The sequence below is a fragment of the Lepus europaeus genome, chromosome 12 (assembly GCF_033115175.1).
Source record: "Lepus europaeus isolate LE1 chromosome 12, mLepTim1.pri, whole genome shotgun sequence".
Lineage (NCBI taxonomy): Eukaryota > Metazoa > Chordata > Mammalia > Lagomorpha > Leporidae > Lepus > Lepus europaeus.
The window spans coordinates 31,896,754-31,918,726 of record NC_084838.1 but is presented as its reverse complement, the minus strand read 5'-3'; the positions used below and the strand labels follow the sequence as shown (position 1 = coordinate 31,918,726).

Below are 21,973 nucleotides of genomic sequence, written 5' to 3'. Positions count from 1 at the left end.
TTTCCTTGTGGATATGTAGACAATGATAGCAAGCTAAATTTTCCCTGGATATTTTTCTAAGGATGGTGAGGATTTGAGGTAGGTGTGTCTAACTGTTAGTAAAGTTGGGAGATAATCAGTCTCTGAACTATCTTGTATGTGGCTGGAGTTTTTAGCTAATGCAGTCTTAACCTTTGATAGAAGAATAGATGTAGAAGTGGAACAAATGACCCAATGGCATGAGCTGTGTGAGTGTCTAATTTTCTGCAGGGAACCCAAGCAATTTTGGGTTCCTTGTGCCAAGCCAAACTCTGAACTCCATGAAGTACCTTCCATTCCTATTTCAGATCCCAATTTGGGATCTGAAGCCTCCTTTATCCGTGAGGCATAGTTATGTGACACTTTTAAGTGTGTTGATGGTGTTGTATGTTTTACCCTCATAGAATTTGTTAAAATACATTCTTGCCAGTTTCCATAGTGATCTCCCTCAATAGGCCAAGAATTTTCTTAACTCCTATGTATTTCCAGAGACTGGAATCAGGACTGAAATATCTCCACAGGTACACATATGTAGGTGTATACTTTTGAAAATCTGAAGTGTGTGAACTGGAGAATCCTGCAGGTGTCAACAGACTTTCTGTTCTATGCCTGCACTCGGGAAGTTTTCTAAGTTAAGGTGAAGTCTTTGCCTTCAGGGTGGTGAGGAATATGTGAAGAGTTGAGTTGCTTGTCAGCAGTTCACATTGGTCATGACCAAAAGAGGGCAGCAGAGAGTCACAGACGAGGGTTGATTAGACACGGTGCAAAGGAGTGGGTAGAAAGAATAGAAAATCGAGAGTTAGAATTTTGGGTGCCAGAGAGAATGGGGAGGTTAACAAAGGGGAGTTGGGAAACCTCAGGTCTGGAGAAGATGATTAAAGGAAAACTAGAATCTTAAAACTAATAATTGAAGAAGGTAGGAAGGTATTTGCTCCTTGGTCCGGAGGTAATTCATAATGATTGTGTTTTCATTATCAAGAGCATCATTTGAAACCCAGGTCAATCCTCCCTTCTGCTTCTTATCTAATACCAGAATTTGGCCCAGAAAATGTGACTTGTCTGTCTGGGGATGGAGGGGAGGAAGGTTGGGGAAGTTCAGAGGAGAAAAGGAAGGTACAGGAGATTCAGAGAAGTTTCAAGGAAAGGCTGAAATGTCTGCTTTTTATAGATAGATCCAGTTTTACCAAAGTAAAAACACTGGAATTAATGAGTGGGAATGACAGAAAGATCCATTTCAATCTAAAACAAGAACTTTCTTCTCTGATCTCACAGCTCTTGGCCCTTGCCTACCTGCTCTAGCTACTGCTTCCTTATGAGTGTGGTTGAATTTTCCTCATCCCTCATAATGACAAAAATTTTATTTTCTAAGAAAATCCTACTCTGAGCACTTTGTTCTTCTCTGTCACAGCATTAAGTTCACTTGCTGTACCGTGCTCACTGCCATTAATAATTATACATTCATTTGTTTCTCTCCTGTTTATTGTCTGTTTCCCCCTGCCAGAGATAAGGACCACATGTGTTTTATTGCTCAAGTGTACCCAGAGTTTAGTGTAATACCCAACTTTTAGTGGTGGTTTAATAAGTATTTGATGGACAAATGTACTGAATGACTTGTCCTTGGATGGAAGATACTTAATATAGACTATATATGTAGTTGACCAAGATGTTATATAAAGGATTCAAAGATCAGAAGGATTGTTACTAAAATGACATTTGAAGTCCCTTTCTATCATTCAATTCTGTTACTCTAAGTAATAAGGAGTATAAAATTGATGACTCTAAAATAGAGGCTGTGATGAGTCCATTGCTTATCAATATGAAAAGGAAAGAGAATAAATGTAGCTGATTAGAGAGTAATAAAGACCTTGATAAGCCATAAATAAAAGTAGAAAGTATAAGTTATAAGGAGTGTGGACCCTAAACAAGATTGGGGTAAGTTCCTAGGAAAATTCAATGACTAGTACAAAAGCAGATCTGAAAATAATTACCTTATACTCTTGGTATCTTTAATAACTAGCATACTGTATGACACAGAGTAAATAACCAATAAATGTATGTTGAATAACTAAATAAGTGATCCTTTTAGAAACCACACCACCACATTGTCATAAATCTATTCAGCAATAGGGCCTGCATTTGACAATTTTCCTTTGCATGGTGTTATTTGCTCACGTATGGCTTAACACTCTCCTGCTGATAACATACTTGGAACACATTTTTGAAGTGGAGATAAATTATGAAGGTAGTCATACGTCTCACTGATGGATGTGGATGCAGGACTGAATTATTGCTAAGAACATTTTCGGTTTTCTGAAGTTGCTTAGGAACTACTGTTATGTTTTCTTAAAACTGACATTTAAATACATATGATAGTAACTAACATTCATTAAGAAGACATGATTTAGAAAATCAGCTGTTTTTCACAGTTTTTTAAATAAAATAATAGTGCTAATAAAATAGATGTTTATTTTAATATTAGATGTTGTGCTGGGAAGATTTTAAGGTGGCCCTAATGATTCTCCCCATGCCTGCCATTCTCGAGCTTTGGTCATCAATACCTCTTGAATGTCAGTGGGATCTGTAACTCACATATAACTAATAAAATGTGGTAAAGGTGATGGGACACTGTGTCTGTGATTATGTTTTGATTCATAAGTCTCTGTCTTGCTAAAACGCTTTCAGAGTCTCTCTTTTTTTTACTGCTAGCTTTGCAAAAGCAATTTTCCCTGAACCATACAGGCAAAGCACTGAATTCTGACAACAACTTGATGGAGCCTGGAAGAGAATTCTTCCTTAGCCTCGTCTCCAGAAGAGAACCCTGTCTTTGCCAGAATCCTGTTTGAAGTCTTGCAGAGGTCTCTTATACAATGTACCCAGACTCTTGACCCACAGGAATGGTGAGTTAAATGTCAGTTATCTTAAATCACTGTTTTTGATAATTTGTTACCCAGTGTGGCAAGCAATATAACTATGAACACATGCAGCAGAATATACAGCAAAACTCCAAAGAAGCTATTTATTTAGTCTTCAAAGCAATGAAGAGAGAATACCATATCTTGTTTTAATATCTGAAATAACATAATTTAAGCTGTTTGCAAGCTTTTGCTGTACATGTGTTTCATGTTCATTCATTATGAAACTTCAGCTTGATGATCTGTTTTCTAGAATTGTTCATACATGATAGCTGTATCTCTGCCTAAACATCTTACTGTCTGACAACAATCTCAGATTGTTATGGAAGTAGAGGTGCAATTATTAGTAGTTACCATGAGTCAGATTACGTGATAGGCATTTTTATTTCAATTTGTTAATTTTTGCAATAAACCTATAAGATTGCGTTTTTAATTTCAATTTATTAGTTTTTGCAATAGACCTACAAGACTGCAATTCTTGAACCATGCATTAGGGTATCTGAGGGCACTCTGGCAAACTCGTGGAAATGCTTTGGGCTATTTTAAATTTTTGAGGGAAACAGCAATAATTGACATCTGTCAGAAACCATGTGAACTACTAGGTCGAGATAGTTTAGTTTCAACATTGGATTTGCCACAGTACTTCTGACAGTGTCCTCTCTTTTTTGAAACAGTGATTTTGGGGATTTTTATGACAAATGTAAGTACTGCTTGGATGTCAATATAGAAAAAGAAATGGGAGTGGCAGTGTCCAATCCATTTTCAAGGTTTGAGAAGTCATGTAGTATCCATCACTATGATTAGTAACGGTGGCTATACAAGAATAAAATAAAAGTATTACTTTTCTTTCAATTTATGTATACGTTTGTTCCAAGTGCCTATTAAATATTTAGGACACAAATAATCACTGGGATATTTGTACCTAACTACCTGATAGATAGAATTGATAGGTATTTCTTCTGGCTTAAGGATGCCTTAAAAAATCGTGAGATACTAAGAGTGTTGTGAACTGAGAAAGTTTGGAAGCTATGCGGAGTGTTTAAATAAAAATGCTCCATAATAAAATTTTAGGATTTGTATCTGCTAACAAACTGCATAAATAAGCAAGTCAAATTTTAGTCTTTTAAGGATTATAATATTTATATTGACTCAATTTATAATACTACTAAAATGTCATCACTAGTAAAAATAGACAAAATAGACAATATCAAATTTGATGAATTTTGTGCACCAAAGTATATGATCAACAAAGCAACACTTTCAGAAGATACTTTTTTGTTCGCCTATCTTAACTACATTTTGGAATAATGTGAAGGAAAGAAACGTCAAAATAGGCCTGGTTATGTAACAGGGTACATAGAAATACACACTATTCCTTCCATGACTACCACATCAAATCCAAGAAAATGATAAGGGAAGTAATTTGTGTTTTAGGTCACGTGTTTAGTTTAGAGCAGATTTCCATAACTCCAGGACTTGATACAATGTTCCTACTAATGTTACTACATATAATCTGTAATTTTAATTATAACATTTTAAGGATTTATTTTACTATATTTAAAAAAATTATTACTCATTTTCATCTTATTTGAAAGAGAGAGGGACACAGAGATACAGAGATATTTTCCATTCTCTGATTCATTCCCCAAATGTCTGCAAACAGTTAAAACTGGGTAAGGCCAAAGACAGGAGCTCTGAACTCAATCTGGATCTCCCATATGGATGGTAGGGACCCAAGTACTTGAGTCCTCACCTGCTATGCTACCTCCTAGTGTTCACATTAGCGGGCAGCTGGAACAGAAGGATACAGACTTGAATTAGGCACTCGGATATCAAAGTGATGTTTTAACGGCTCTGTCAAATGCCTGTCTCTCCTCCTTCTACCCTTAATAATGCATTATATATATGTATAGATGTGTGTGTAACTTCTAGAACCTTCTCTATGCATTCCATTCATGTATGTGTACATATATTAATCTATTTTGTTTGTCTAAAGAGTAACCATGCTGTACCTATAATTCTGGATTTAATTTTTTCTCATAACATCACTCTTTGTGACGTTTTCCTTGTCTCTGCCAACAGAGCTACTTAATTCTTGTTCACAGTGGCATTGTATCCAGGCAATAAATGTGTCATAACTTGTTTAGCTAGTGCTATATTGATGGATTTTCCAGTTGCTTGGGAGAAAACTCACCAAGTGCAGGACAGCAGATTAGATACTCAGATGTTTTCTATGAAGTGGAAATTAGGTTGAAAGTTGCTGGAATGTCTTCTAGATGTAGCTTTGAGTATGGAATTCAGCTGTCACTTAAGTGACAAAATGATCAAAGGCAGAAGCAAAATAAAACCTTCTCTGATGACAAGAATTGAAGTTCACTAATCTTGTTTGAATGTAACTAAAGAGTGAAAAAAGTCTAAGAATGAATGAAACAGAAGGGAACATTTTGAAGACTTAGAAAATGTATACTTGTAAAAATTTGTACTGTTTTTAACTCAGATAATAGTTTGGTATCAAGAATAAGAGCATAAAGTCAAATAGAAAACAGTTTATATGAAAACAAAGGCTGAATAAATAAGGACCACATATCTTGAATCAAGAACCACAATACATAGGAAATAAAATAATTAAAGGCAATTAGAGTTAGGGTTGAGGTTAGGGTTAAGGTCAAGGTTAGGGTTAGTGGGCTAAGCCTCCACCTGTGATGCTGGCATCCCATATGGGTGCCAGTTTGAGTCCCGGTAGCTCCTCTTCCCATGTAGCTCCCTGCTATGGCCTGGGAAAGCAGTAGAAGATGGCCCAAGTGCTTGGGTCCCTGCACCCACATGGGGGACCCAGAAGAAGCTCCTGGTTTCTGGCTTTTGATCGGTGCTGCTCCGGCCATTATAGCGATCTGGGGAGTGAAACACCCAATGGAAGACCTTTCTCTGTCCCTCTCTCTGTCTGTAACTCTACCTCTTGAATAAATTAATAAACATCTTTCAAAAAACCAATTAGAACCAATGAGTGAAGATCAGAAAAAAAAAAGCCTAAATTCAATGTGGAATATGGAAGTTACTCAAATAAATTCAAATCAACATCATAAATCTGAGTTATATTTTTGAATTTAGGAGCCATGTAGCTCTTTCCTCACACTTAACACAGTGTCTTGCAGAGTTAAGTAATGATTTGTTGAAGAAAAGGAATGACTTAAAATTATTTTTGAATACTTAAGAAAAATTATTGATAGCTAGAAAATTTGTGTGCAAAAATAATATATTTTCTTTCAGAAATCTCATAGATATTTGCAAACATGTGCAAAAATTTCCTTAATTAGGCTGCAACAGTATCAATTTACTTCCTAAACCGAGAATCGTGAAGCCAAAATCTTTGACTATTGTGCTAAAATTTTAAATTAACAAATATGTATATATACTTCGTACAATCAATACAAGAAATATAAATATCCTAATAGAGAGATAGGTTGAGAACATGAGCAAATAACTCACTAGAAGGAAAGAAGCCAAAAAAATATGTACACTATCAGAGTAAAATAAATGGACATATATTACTGGTCCTGAAGCATCAAACTTGCAAGTTTTGAAAAATGGAAGTAGTCAGTTTGGGCTAAAGTACAACCATGGCTATTCTGTGGGGCAAAATGATCCCTACTGTATGTCAGAGGAGCTTTAAAATCCTTGCACTTCTAGATTAATTTCTCCTCTAGGGATAGATCCTTAAAACACTTAAAGGAAAATGCTGAGGGGCTTATGTACAGGAATCCTCACTGAGGCATCATTTATGATATTGACATATTCAAAACAAACAATGTCTGAACATAAGAATTGGACAGTGTTGTAAAATGATTAAAGTCACACTTCATATAATATTTAGTGCTCTTGGAATGTATAAGACATGTTGTTAAATAGAAAGTTTAAGCTAGAAAATAGTATTCAAACAATGCTCTATTTTAAATAACAATTATCAACTATTTTTAAATATAAAGACTTAAAATGTTATTGGTGAATATCTTTGATCTTTGTAGGAGATATCTGAGAGATTGCAAGTACTCTTATGTTTTTAAAATTTTGTGTAAATATATTTTATTTATTATTTATTTATTTTTCCTCAGAAATCCTTTATTTAAGGCATACCGACTTCATGCATTTTATAAATACAACTTTAGGAACATAGTTGAATATTCCCATAGGTAAATATAAATTATTTATGCAAAAAAACAGGATGTGGGAATCATCTTTTAAAAAGTCATATGTTATCAGATAAAACCTTTGTGTTTAAGAATAAAGTTCTAAGATATAATGAGGATATTAATGAAGATATTAGTGGAAAGTCTTTAATATTTTACCATCAACAGCAACCTGAAAATTCTAACTACTACAAGCAGGAGAATTTTATCAGAGAATCACATTTATTGAAAACCTATGAACTTAGAATGTTACTGACCACAATTACATAATGCTTTTTTGATATATTTCCTTCTCCTTCTCCTTCTCCTCTTTCTTCTTGGAAAATTCCATGATTATTCTTCAGTTAATCCCCTAATTGTCTCAGTTTGTGTTACCTTAGAGAATCTTAGCCAACCAGACCTAAAAGGAGCCCTGAGTCATCTGACTTCCTTGTTCTGATTTCCCATTTGAGAGCACAGGGACTTTATACGCTCTCCCTGAAACGAAGTCAAAGGCTATGGTAGCATGTTGCTCTTCCCTTCTAGAAAGTGTTATGTCCATTAACCTGAAGATGATTCTGCTACTCTAATAATTCTCTCAGTTGAATTCAACTCTCATAGTTGAATTTATTTTTAGGTATGGACGTATATTTTCTTTGGTTAGAAGAGAATAAGTGACATGTTTTTGCCTAATGGTCTATATGAAAACTGAAATGAATAACAGGGCAACACACTTATTTACGTCATCTACATAGGACATTCTGATCTACCTGGGCATAGGCATTTTTGGGGTTAATCATCCTTTGATACAAATTTTGAAAAATTCTGCTTCAACTACGTTTGATCTAGAATTGTTTCTCATCTATAGTGATATAACAGGACTTCATAGACTGTGAAAGCTTTTGATTAAATAAGAACGACTTCCAAGTTGAGTAGAGGAAAATGTTTTGCATATGATGCAGAAGGTATTGGCTCCATGTTCACTCCTATTTTATGTTGTTAAAAAGTCCTAAACCTTAGATAGAAATATTGGAATTTAACTTAAAAGTTTTTATCCATATAAATTATTCTGTTACTTAAATTCTTCACTCTGTACTGGTTATTATATATGCCTTCAAGTAGCTAAGGTGAACATCATTTAGCAAATACAAATTTATACAAAATAAAAATATTAGAAAACAAGCAAATTAAATGTACATGAAGTTCAGAGAGCAAAATGCATTGGCTTCTCAAGTTTATGGTGCTGCAATGTCCACTGGGCAGCCTGGCTGCCTTTACAAGGACCATTTCAGTATATAACCCAGTGATTGGGTTATCAAATTTCAGAGTCTTGGCCTCAGACTTTCAGGCCAGGAATTTGGTGTTATCAGAACTGAGATAATTAGACCTTAGGAAATTGCTTCATTTCAATAAAAAGAGAGGAATATATAAGCTAGAATATCAAATTACTTACTTGTAATGAGAAATATAACTGTAGCTAGGATCGAATCACTCTTATCAACAGATCAGAATATTCTTTCCCTGTAGGCAATAGAAAAGTCTACAACATTTAATCAGAAGTCTCATTTGATGAAAATTTTTTTTATTTATTTAGGGATTACCTTGTATACATTAAGTTGATACTAAATTAATACCACAAACATGGTCTAGAGAAGAGATAGCATTGCCCATTGAATATGTTGTGTTAAATCTCCATCCCTTGGATATTCACCAATACCTTTTTTATACTGATTTTATTTTTAGGCTACCATATCTATCTTTCATAACTTCCATATAATATTTTTTGTCTTTTAAAATATTTTAAGTACTAATTCAATTATCCATACTCTAGCACTAGATATACTTGCACAGTCTGATTTCCTCACTGGTCACAGTGCTGTAAATTATTGCCTAAGTAAATGTTTTTGAACTGTATACTTTATATATATTTCACTATATACTTTATATAATCTTCTTATGAAAATACAAATCATGCATATGGTTTCCAATCAGTTAGGGGGGCACAGTAAATTCCTAAGTGCAGTGACATTTTCATTTTTGGATTTATCTTCACTCATGAGTAAGTTTTCCATTCACATTATGCGTCCTTGCAAGTATTTTGGGGAGTCTCTAGAAATTTAGTCCTTTCACTAAAACTGACACCTCTGAAGGCAGTGCTGCATTTCTGAAGGTGCCCCTCAGTAGAACACTGTAGCTGCCCTTGTCTGATGTCACAGGTACTGGTTCTTGCCCTCAGGATGCAGTCTTCTGCCTGTTGCATGTGTTGCCCTTTGTGGCAGGCAAGGCTGTGCCTCATTGCTGCAGGAGTTGGGGCTAATGAGTCTAGCTACTGAAAAAGCATCTGGCCAGTCACTTGTACCAATAATGGGGTTAAAATATATCAGGATAACAGTCAATGCCAAAATAAGATATTTCTGAATAAAGTTAAACACTGAGGAAATAGGTCAGTAGGGACTAAGAAAAATCAGTGACAAAGAGTTTGCCTTAGAACAGTAGTAGATTTTGGGCTGGAGCCACTGTGCCCGGAACCCATTGCCACACTTCTTTCCACACCCACTTGATGTGTGTTCTGGATTCCTTTTGGTTCCAGGTCCAAAATGGCAGCTTTCAAAGATCAGCTTATTCATAACCTTATGAAGGAAGAATAAGTCCCCTGAAATAAGATCACTGTTACGGGGGTCAGTGCTGTTGGCATAGCCTGTGCCATCAGTATCTTACTGAAGGACTTGTCAAATGAACTTGCTCTTGTTGATGTCATGGAAGACAAACTGAAGGAAGAAATGATGGATCTTCAACATAGCAACCTTTTCCTTAGAACCTCCAAGATTGTCTCTGGCAAAGACTACAGTATGACTGCAAACTCCAAATTGATGATCATCACAGATGCAGTACATCAACAGGACAGAGAAAGCTGTCTTAATGTGGTCCATTGTAACATGAACATTTTTCCTTTTTTTGTTTAAGATTTATTGTATTTATTTGAAAGGCAGAATTTCAGAGACAGAGAGAGAGAGATGGCTTCCATCCACTGGTTCGCTCCCCAAGTGGTTGCACTGGTTGGGAATGGGATATACTGAAGCCAGGAGCCATGAACTTCATCCGGGTCTCACACGTGGGTGCAGGGTCCCAAGCACTTGGGTCATCTTCTGTTGCTTTCCCAGGCACATTAGCAGGGAGCTGAATCAGAAGTGGAGCAGCTGGGACTCAAACAGGTGCCCATACAGGATGCCAGCATAGGAGGGGGCGGCTTTACCCACTACACCACAATCCTGGGCCCTAAGGTTAACCTCTTTAAATTCATCATTCCTAATGTTGTCTAATACAGCTCCAGCTGCAAGTTGCTTATTTCCAATCCAGTGAATATCCTGACTTATGTGGCTTGGAATATAAGTGGCTTTCCCAAAACCCAGGTAATTAGAAGTGCTTGCAATCTGAAATCAGCCTGGTTCCATTGCTTGATGGGGCAAATACTGGGAGTTCACCCATTGAGCTGTCATGGGTGGATCCCTGAGAGTATGGAGATTCAAGTGTGCCTGTATGGAGTGGACTGAATGTTGCTGGTGTCTTGCTAAAGATTGTGCATCCAGATTAGGCACTGATACAGACAAAGAGCAGTGGAAACAGGTTCACAAACAGGTGGTAGAACAGTGCTCAGGAGGTGATCAAACTGAAAGGCTATATATCCTTGTCCTTTGGACCAGTTGTGGCAGATCTGACAAACATATGATGAAGAATCTCATGTGGGTGCATCCAATTTCCACCATAATTAAGGGTCTCTATGGAATAAAGGATGATGGCTTCCTTAGTCTTACTTGCATCTTGGGATAAAATAAAATCTCAGATGTTGTGAAAATGACTGACTCCTGATGAAGAGAGAGTACTGATATACTTCGGGGAAAACAAAAAGAGCTGCAGTTTTAAAGTTTTTAATGTCATACCACTTCACCGGCTAGGCTACAACAGGTTGTGCGTGATGTCCTTTTTTATCTGATCCAAGATTTAAGCATTGATATTATGATGTCCCAGGGAGGGAAGAACCACCAGTTTCCAAGAGTTAGAATGGTTTATAAAATCCTATAGTTATATCCAGATAGCGGATGGTACTTATTTTGTGTTATCCTAAATTGGCTAACATAGATAGTTCACCACCTCTGAGGTGCCACTGCCAATGTTGCACATGCTCCAGTTGCCCTTCCAGCTAGACATGTGTTTACTGTGTGCTATATAATTTCTGATTACTTTATCAAATGTACTTGGTCCAACTTTTTCCCAGTCACATCCTGGGATCCAATATTGCATAAACTCAATATCGCATGTCTTATGCATAATAGTTCTAAGGGATCTTATGTATTATATGTATGAGTAGTGTATACTGCCATATAATACAAAAAGAAAGATTTGCGCATAAACAATGCAACCAGTTATCCAAATATCATACCAACTAGGCACCAGAGAAACCTTGAACAGTGAAAAAAAGAGTAGATTTTGGTGGTGGATGGAAGAAAAAGAGAGAACAAAGAGCAAGGAAGTTTAAGTATCACTGTTGGAAATGAGTGCAGATAAATTGTTAGCCCATCGGATGCATATAATGACTTAGAAAAAGGCTCCTCCCCTTCCTAGTAGAGGCAGTACCTTCCCAGGATATATAAAAGTAGAATGTAAAGGTATACGAAGAGTAGAATTAGGCCTGAATTTCTTTTTTCTTGCATCCCTTTGATCAAGTGCATTTATGGAGGGCAAAAATTACACAACTGTTTAATCAATTGTAGGTATTTAAAAAGAATGTTAAAGAATAACATAATGAGTCAAGGGAGTGCCAAGTCCCATCTCTAATCTTCGGTGGCCTGAACTACAAGTCTATATTCACAGGCATGTTCTGTAGTAGTTTTTCTAAGGTAGACAATGCCCATGAGGAAAATTATATTCTCGCTTAAAAACTTTCTTTCCCTTTTGTCTGAAAGGGAGGTTTTTTCTGCTTACTGTATACTTTGCTGATGGTCTGCTTTAACAAAAACCAGGAGGAAAAGAAAGCTTGGCATCAGAAGCAATGGGTGGCAGGCCTATTAATGGCTGATCTGTACAGTGGTCTGCCCTCAAGCAGACCCAACAGGCCAGTCCACTGCAGTGGCTTTCAAAATGGTAAGCCTGGGCTTCAGCAGAAGTCAGCTTGTGAAGAGCCCTGGCAGCTCTGCCAAGAGTTGGCTCACTGGAAATGGACCTGCCCTGGAGTTGAAGGATGCCCAGGTCAGAGCCACAGATCTTATTGGCTCTAAGCTGAAAAGCCCTTCACTCAGCCCAACTTCCAAAGTGACCACTGCAGCTGAGGGGATGGTCAAGTAGGGTCAGCAACATTGAAGGCAGAACTGTAAATTTCTTGTTAGAGATGCCACCTGCTTTTACCTGGCCAGCTCTCCTCCCAGGCCAGCCAAGTAATGAAAGTCAACAGAGTGCCTTCCCCTAGGAGGTTCACACCTCCCTTAGGATATACCCCATGTGAAGAGATAGGTAGGTCTGGGCCTCTTAACTTACAAGGCCTAAAGCCCAACAGATTATTATCAAGCCCCTTCTATCAGGTTCTATTTGCCTCTCAATCAGAAAACTTAATTGTAGCTTAGACAGCACCTTTCTTAGCTCCTCTAATAATGACTCTGTCCTTTGTTCTAGACCCTGTCTAACGTACTTGGGCCTCATTCCTTTGTAATCATAACCTCTACTCTACTACCAATGGCTCTACTCCCAACCTGTGTGTACTGATGGTCCTCTTCCCCACTTAATGCTGTATAATTATTCAAACCTGGTAAATGCCACTCTTAGGATCATTGGTTACTATCCTCACTCTGTCTTTTATGACCTTGTCTAAATATGATCAGAGTCGGCAAACTTGGAAGGCTTCCATAGCCTTGGCAACTCATGACGACAGCCTAGGGTGGTTACTGGCACCATAAACTAGAGTGTCAATTTGTTGGGTCAACAACAGGAGCCACTGTGCACTTGCTCCTCATGTGGGATCTCTGTCCTTAATGTGCTGTACATTGTGATTTAATGCTATAACTAGTACTCAAACAGTATGTTTCACTTTGTGTTTCTATGTGGGTGCAAACTGTTGAAATCTGTATACTAAATTGATCTTCTGTATATAAAGAGAATTGAAAATGTATCTTGATGCAAATGGAAGGGGAGAGGGAGCGGGAGAGGGGAGGGTTGCGGGTGGGAGGGAAGTTATGGGGGGGAAGCCATTGTAATCCATAAGCTGTACACTGGAAATTTATATTCATTAAATAAAAGTTAAAAAAAAAGAATAACATAATGAAAGGAAACCAGATTTTTAAAAATTTTTTAAGAGTATAAACTTCTTTGGTATTCACTATTAAATAAGTAGCAAGGAATTCTTAGATACCAGTGAAAATAAGAGGGAAAATGGGTTTTAAATACTAAATATAGGTCATATTAGTGCTGGATATCTTCCTGTTGTATTAGTCTAGTGATTTCCACTTCTAAATGAATCATAGTAAGAGTTTCATTGATTCTCTTCGCTCAGGCAATACTGTCTTAAAGCATTTCACACTTGAATGTGCTCTATTTTCTCATCTATGATCTCCTCTTTTCTTCCCAACTGAGAGGATGCCTGTCAACCCAGAGTCTGCTCTTATTCAAAGTCAGGAAGGCCTAGCTTCTAGGCAGAATATTCCTAAAAATATTGCTTTTCCAACATTTGTGGCTGCTGCTATGTTTATAGGTTATAATAATGATTTTTTTCCTCTGAAAACCAGTTGAAATGGAGTTTCTGGATTGCTTCTTTTTAGTTTTCAGTTCCTTATAATTTACAGTGGTTTGAATTTAATCCTGCCTAGAGGTAGAACAAGAATATACTATAAACCTTTTGATTTTTGTCACCTCCTTGAGAGTTTCTAGCATGTGTGTGCATATGTGCATGAAAATGCATATTTGTGTTTACAGATGCTCTCTTGACTTTTTAGTGGGTTACATCCCATTAGTGAGTAAATTGAAAATTGCAAATACTACTACGTTCAAATGTACTCAATATGCCTATCTACTGAACAACATAGCTTAGTTTAGCTTCCCTTAAATATGCTCGGAACGATTACATTAGCCTACAGTTTGGCAATATCATCTAGCACAAGCCTATTTTACAATGAAGTATTAAATGTTTTATATAATGAATAACCCTTTCCAAAAAAAATGCTGGGGTACAGTAGAGTATTGGTTGCTAACTCGTAATAGCATGGTTGACTGGGAGTCGCCATATCCCAGCATCATGAGAGTGTATCATACCAAATATTGCTAGCACAAGAAAAAAATAAAAATTCAAGGTATGATTTCTACTGATTGTGTATTATTTCACACGATCATAAAGTCAAAACTCGTAAGTGGATCTCTAAAAGTTGAGAACCGTTTGTGTGTGTGTGTGTTTGAATATATATGTCTATATATACATGTACATATAAATGGGTGTATAGCCATGTATATGTATACATATATGTGTATATATATATATGAGCTCTATGTAGCACATATGACCTATATACATCAGATTTGTTAGTTTGGTCTCAGGAATTTAAAAAATATAAGGTTTTTTATCATCTTCCTATAGATGGTTGGTGTCTTAGGGAGAATTAGTCACTGCTTTTCAAATTCAAATTGTGAATGTTTTCATTCCAGGTGAAATCCATTGCTGATTTTCAGCAGTATATGCTAAAGATGTAATATAATGGGGTGGTCATGAAGGGAACAGGGCAATGGAAGAATTTTACTATAGGTTCATGAAATGACCAAGCTTTAAACTGTGGCAGAAAAGCAATGGGATTCATTTCAAATCAATTTCTAAAATTTCCCTGGCCCCATCCTATAGCTGTTCATACTTCCCTGCATGCTCACAATCACAACTTTTCTCCAGGTAATTCTCACTGCTTTTTAAATTTAAATCTCTATCTTGTTTTCTTCCTTGTAATGAGTCTATCATCCATTCTAATCCTAGGATGCATGCTTATTCAGGAATTGACCATGAGATGGAAGAGTCTCCCTAGCTTTTCCTTCTTTTTCACTGATGTTAACATTTTTATCATATGCAAGAAGCCAGCAACTAGCACTTTTCGGTTTTAATGTCTTAGCTGTTGATTTTACAGAAAGAAAAAGAAAAAGAAAAAATAACATCTATGAAGAAAACTTAAAAAAATTCTTGTAGGGTAGTTTTTCATTCAGAGATGGTACCCAGTGATCTACATGAACACCAGATGTCCTATATTTTTTAAAATATTTATTTATTTGTTTGAAAGCCTCAGTTACAGAAAGAGAACAAAAGAGAGAGAGAAAGAGAGAGAGAGAGAGAGAGAGAGAGAGAATCTTCCATCCATTGGTTCACTACCCAGGTGGCCGCAATGGCCAGTTCTGGGCCAGGCTGAAGCCAGGAACCAGAAGTTTCATCTGGGTAGCAGGGGACCAAATACTTAAGCCACTTCTGCTGCTTTTCCCAGACCATTTTCAGGGAGTTGGATCAGAAAAGGAGCATCCAGGACATGTACCAGGGATGCTGACATTGCAGGCATGGGTTTTATCTGCTATGCCACAACGCTTGCCCCCATCAGATGTCCTATTACTAACAGCACCCTCACCTCCCTATCACTGTAGATAATGACTTTTGACCAATTATCTCCTTAACAAGAACAGAAAAAGGTAAGTCTAGAAGCTATTGTCTTTCAATGTAATCTAATGAATTTCACTGTAAATCAATTGGTGTGATGGTTAATTTTAGATAGCATTTTGAATGAGTTAAAGGAGACTGGGAGAACGGGTAAATGTTGTTTGTGGGTATATCCATGAGGGTATTTATGGAAGGGATTAGCATTTTAATCAGGAGACTGTGTAAAGAAGATTGGACTTAACCAATGTGGGCAGGCATCATCCAAATCATTGAGGACCTGGATGGAAAAGAAGGCAGAGGAAGAGTGAATTTGCTGTTTCTTGTGGAACTGATACATTCACTTTCTCCTATCAGAACTCTAGGTTTTTTCACTTTCAGACTCCAGGACTTAGGCCAGGAGCACTGCAGGTTTTCAGGCCATCAGGCTCAGACTGAATCAGACCACCAGCTTTTCTGTTTCTCTAGCTCCCAGATACCATATGATGGGACTTCTCAATGTCCTTAATATGCAAGCTAATTATTACAATAAAATTCCCTCTTACATATCTTTGTCTATATAACCTATTGGTTCTGCTTCTCTGGTAAGTCTGATGAATATAATTGATATTTTATTGATTTAGAAGTAGGCAATCTTAGATATTCTTGTCCATGTATTGATTTATTCTAGGTCCTTCCTTTTTTTCTCCCCAACTTCTGATGCTAGAGTTCAGATATAGTGACTTTTGTTTTGAATGGAATGATGGGAAAAAAAAAAAAAACCTTGATCTGAAACCCTCAGAAACATCTTTTAACATCTATGATCCAATGTGTCAAGTTCATAATTTCCTGTTGATCAAGTTCTGTCTTCATAATATATTTAACAATAATATTCAATAATACAGATTAGAGTTTGTGTTGCTTATTTCTGTAGTGCCAGACTTACTGATTTCTATAGCCTACACTGAAATGAAATATTGAACATTTTCCTGACTCTTGGTCGGACTATAAAATTTTATTCTACTAAGTTCAAACTAATCTATATCATTCATTAACAATGTATGAAAGTCCAACTTTTATATAATCTTCAGCAATAAGATATCACTTGAAAAGAATTTTTAATTTTTTTATTATTAAGGATAAATTGTCTAGATAAGAATTGTGACTTTATTTAAAAATGTGTCATCAATGTATAATAGCATTTGAAGTACAAAATGGTCATTTCTATTGCTCTCTTCCTCAAGCAATTAAAATGAATGCCAGAGACTTAAAACCACATCACTATTATGAATGAAGTAGGAGGAAATATTACATGATATTAAATAACAAAATTAGCATAGAGAATAAATTCAAGGTTGATGAAAACTAGACAAGGTAATAATGAGGTTGACTGTATGGCTTCAAAAAACCCATAGGGAGAAAGACCAATGAATCCCAATGACAGGAAAGACTTAGCAGTCCTGTAATCTAACCACTTACTATCCTGGAGAGAAAGCTACCACAAGAGAGTTCACATGACTTTCCTAAGGCTTGTTGATAGCATCCAGGTATGCTAACTTGACTCTTTCCCCATTTATTATTAAGCTGCTTGTAATCGTGATCCCATCAAAATTTTAGCATCTTTTTCAGCCTCATCGTTATTACCATGATGTATTTCTGGTGGCAGTAAACTGCAAGCACTTAAAAATTTACTTCATTTTGTATACATTTTTGTACATTTTAAAAATCCTTACAGATAACTTTGTTTCCTTCAGGCCTTTTCTGATACACAAATCCTTGTTACCACAAAATATGAAGAGTCTTGAAGGAAAACATTTTGGAGCTCTAGGCTGTTGTCCATGTTACTGCGCCGTGAGACCACCTGCTGGTGCATTTTATGAGAGTGCTGTTGGGGAGAGGGAGTCTTATTTTCAATCTATGCTTCTTATTGCCTGTGCTCTTGGCTTCTCAGAAACTGACCATAGTCAAGGTTAATTCTAAACTCAGAATTCAAGGCTAATTTTAAACTCCAAATTCTCAGAATAATACACATTGTGATATTGTTGAAAAATAATCTGTTTTGAATCCACCACCTTAAATTTTGTATAGCACTTTGGTTTGCCTATCACTATTAGACAGTGTTTCCATATCTGAACCAATTCAGCTGCTGTTACCATATGTCAGAAAAAAGCAGATGTTATTGCAATATTTTTCAGAAAGCTTATATCTATTTATAGGTGATGTGAAATATTCATCACATTTCTAGCTAATTAATTGTTGTGTTAGTAGTGAAGTTAGCATTTACTATGAATTTGATCCTTTTGAGAGGCCTATGTGTGAGGAAGACAAATTTCATTTTCTAGGATTTAGTTACCAATATGATTTGACTTAGCTTTGAGTTGTTCCCAATTGAAGATCTAAAAGTCAAAATTCAAGAAAAAATGTCCAATTTCCAATTTCCACTGAAATGTGCAAATTGATGATCATGTGTTAGCACTACAGAGTTTTCCTTTACCTTTCTCTATAAAGAGCCTTGTCAATAAGAACTAAATGACATACATCATCTGATATTTTCGTTTAAAGCTTACACCCCTAAAAGAGAGTGACATGTTTAGGATTTCACAGTAAATTTCCTTCTTATTCTCTTTTTCCATTTCCTGAGGGTGACTCAGAAATGGTGTAACAGGTAACATGTCTTATTGCAAACAGAAATATTTGACCAAATTTTACATTTCTTTAAATATTTACCCTTTCTAGATTTGATAAAGTTATTGAATAAAAACCTAGAGAGTATAGAGTGTGACACTAACTCAACTATCTTTCAGAGTAGAGTAAGGAAAATTCAGATTCGATTTTTGTAATGGGAAAGTGAGTACCTCATTGAACCTAACATTTGTGATGGTTATTACACTGAATAAAAGAATTAGTTCACTGATTAGCTCTTGGCAGTTTACCACAATTGATTTTCAACTGTGAGTCAGAACAAATAAATGTAAGGGAAATATTCATGTATGAGTATATTAGCTGACGTTAAGATTTTGAACATAAAGCATAATTGCATTCCTTATCTCTTACGTAAGCGCTGTTGGAGTTCATTTCTTATCTTTCACTCAATCCAAGGTCAGTTTTGATTTCTCCTTTTAATTTTCATTTGTCTGTGGGAAACCTTATCAAGCTGACTTCATGTTTTTTCAGTTTTATTAATTGAGTGGTACATCTACTACTAGAATACCATTGTGTCAGATAGTGGGAGGAATACAAAGACATACAGCATAGGGTTTCTGTCTTGAGGGATTTGGCAACTTAGCACACCCAAAGGCTAACATGATAATTAAAAGCAAAATAGAGATTAGTGTGAAATAATTAGATTGGTATTTATCCAGTTTGCAAAATTGTAAGTAATCTAATTGACATTCCAATTTTGTTTTGTACTTCCTGAGGTATAATAGAATAGTATATCTTTTTTAGAGACAATAAATTTAGTTTCTGTGAATTTAAACACATAGGCAGAGGAAAGAAACACATGGTTAGAGTGAAGAACATATTTGGAGAAAACCTGAATCGTCGATGCATACTCGTGACTGCTTTGTCTTGGGAAATGATCTGATCTGAAGTATTTATTTCTTCATGTGTGAAATAGTAAAAATAATAATACACAGCTGTTACAGATTTATTACATTAGAGACCATAATTAATGGTGATTTTGAAACAATGTCTTTTCCCCGACACTGTAACTCTTGGATTGGTCACATGATTTCCTTTGGCAATTCAGACAGTCACAAATTTGATGAAATTGGCAACTTGAAAAAGTATGTTTGTTCTTTCGCTTTTAACATGGAAACATGCCCAGACTAGGTGGTGAGACATGTGGTGCAAGGTCAAAACAGCTCACTTTGTCCAGCTAATATTCAAGACATGTGAAAGAACCAAGTTAAGGGCATACAAGCTGCCAAATTCCCTGAAACTGATCATAGATGCATAGCTGAGTGCTGCTAATCTCAGCTGATCTGTGCAGCCAATGCCATAAACTTGTGAGAAAAATAAACAATTATTGTTTTGTACCACTGAGGTTTTGTGCTGGCTTGTTAGGCAGTAGTAGCTAACTGATAAAATATTTCATTGTTACTGTGGGAATTAAGACAACGCACGAATACATTTTGCAAATTGAAATAAAACACAAATATATATTAAAATCCTTAAAATCAATGCATAATTAGACTCAGAACAGTTACAAGATGTAAATTTTGGTTAATTCTAGCCTAATTAAAGTGTCTAGGTTATTCTGTAAATGTTTATTTTGTGATTCAAACTGATGTGTATTTGTTCTGGAGACCTATTTTCCAAATGGCTTAGAAGTTACCACTTATAAATACTTATTAACTAAAAAATAAAGAGGACAATAGAGGAAGAGCTCAATAATAAAAACTAGGTGTGAAAGAAGGTCATCAGATTATATTTACTTAAATTATTTAAGTACAGAACATTTTCACTAGCTAGTAGTCAATACTTCTTTTCCTTGGCAAGTTATTAATAGTCTGGCTTGACTGAAGTCAGAATTTAGAAAAAAACCCAAGAAGAAAATCAGGCATTTGATATTAGTTAACATTAGTTATGGAATATTTTTGTACTACTAAATTGCGAAAAATCGGAACTGTGAACAAAAATTAAAAACTAAAGTTTTATTCTAAAAAGACTGTTTCAAAAGTTAATTTTTAAGATAAGAACTTTGAATCTTCCAACTGCCACAATGATGTGTTTTGTGGGTAATATACAAAAGCACATTTAACAACAGGGATTTAACAAAACATGGTATGGAAAACTTAGATGGGCCTGGCTTATGTCCTAAGGGATAGAGATATATTAATGAACAAAAAAATAATATCCATGTCTTCATGGAGTTTATGTACTATAAACAGGGACATGTACTATATATGTATTATAAAGGGGGACAAACTAAGCCAGATAGATGAATATGTGATACAGTAGCTTGTAGTCAGTGCTAAGGAGAAAAATAATTAAGGGACAGGATATGAGTCTGTCAGTGGTGCTGCCATTTTCATTGGGTGGTTTTTACTGCAGTTGCTGAAGATGTGGGCCAGGAGCTGTGAATGCAGACAGAAAGAGCAGTACTTTGAAGGATTTTGTAGTGGTTTGACATTCCTTTTCTGGCTCTGCATAGGCCCTTAAAGCAGTTCATGGAAAAGCTACATTCAGTAAGTTTATTTGTGTGTCATTTAAAAAAAAAATCCATGCACAAGAGGGGTATTCACAGAGATCATGGAAAATGGGTAGTCTGCATGAATTAAAAAAAATTGCCTCCAGGTAAATTTTTAATTTCATTTTCAAGAACTTTTTGAAGCACTCTTGTATTTACCCTTTTAAAGTACATTTAAAGTGGATTCGTTGATGGGGGTAAAAATACAAATGAAATAGGTATGACACAATGGCATGCACAAGCTTGCTAAGGGAGAAGGGGACAAACAACAGGAGGAACGTAGAAGGCTCTGGGTCCTGGGGCCTCTTCCTGAGATGGCTACTCACATCACAGTAAAGTGTTGGAGATGCCTCAGAGTTTTCTATGTTGTAATGTACCGCTGCATTTTAAGGCTTTATCCCCTTTCAGAATATATGAGGGTACTTCAAAAAGTTCACAGAAGAATGTCAGTAAAAGATATGTTTATTTTTTTAAAAAAATGTAATACATGCATAGGATGTTTTAATAATATGTGCTTTCCATAAATTTTTGAAGACCTTTTATACATGACTCAGACAGGAAATGTGTGTGCTCAGAGAGAAAATAAGGTTTTCTAGTGAGTTAAACCTCATAATATCCCAAGGATGTTATCTCATATGAAGAGATAGAACTCTTTATAGTAGGTATTTGATGCCTGTTGAACATGTCTCAACATGGCAATTTTTTTTTTTTGGACAGGCAGAGTGGATAGTGAGAGAGACAGAGAGGTCTTCCTTTGCCGTTGGTTCACCCTCCAATGGCCGCTGCGGCCGGTGCACCGTGCTGATCCGAAGCCAGGAGCCAGGTGCTTCTCCTGGTCTCCCATGGGGTGCAGGGCCCAAGGACTTGGGCCATCCTCCACTGCACTCCCAGGCCATAGCAGAGAGCTGGCCTGGAAGACGGGCAACCGGGACAGAATCCAGCGCCCTGACCTGGACTAGAACCCGGTGTGCCGGCGCCGCAAGGCGGAGGATTAGCCTGTTGAGCCACAGTGCCGGCTCAACATGGCAATTTTTAAAATTTTACATATTTA

The 21,973-nt window shown here is 36.3% G+C and overlaps 1 protein-coding gene and 1 pseudogene across 1 annotated transcript in view; one reads left to right on the top strand and one right to left on the bottom strand.

The window, feature by feature from the left end:
- The window catches only part of ALDOB (aldolase, fructose-bisphosphate B), a 473,832-nt gene that overhangs the window by 444,193 nt on the left and 7,666 nt on the right, over nucleotides 1-21,973 (bottom strand). The window lies entirely within an intron of this gene.
- LOC133771214 (L-lactate dehydrogenase A chain-like) lies at nucleotides 9,691-11,014 on the top strand (annotated as a pseudogene).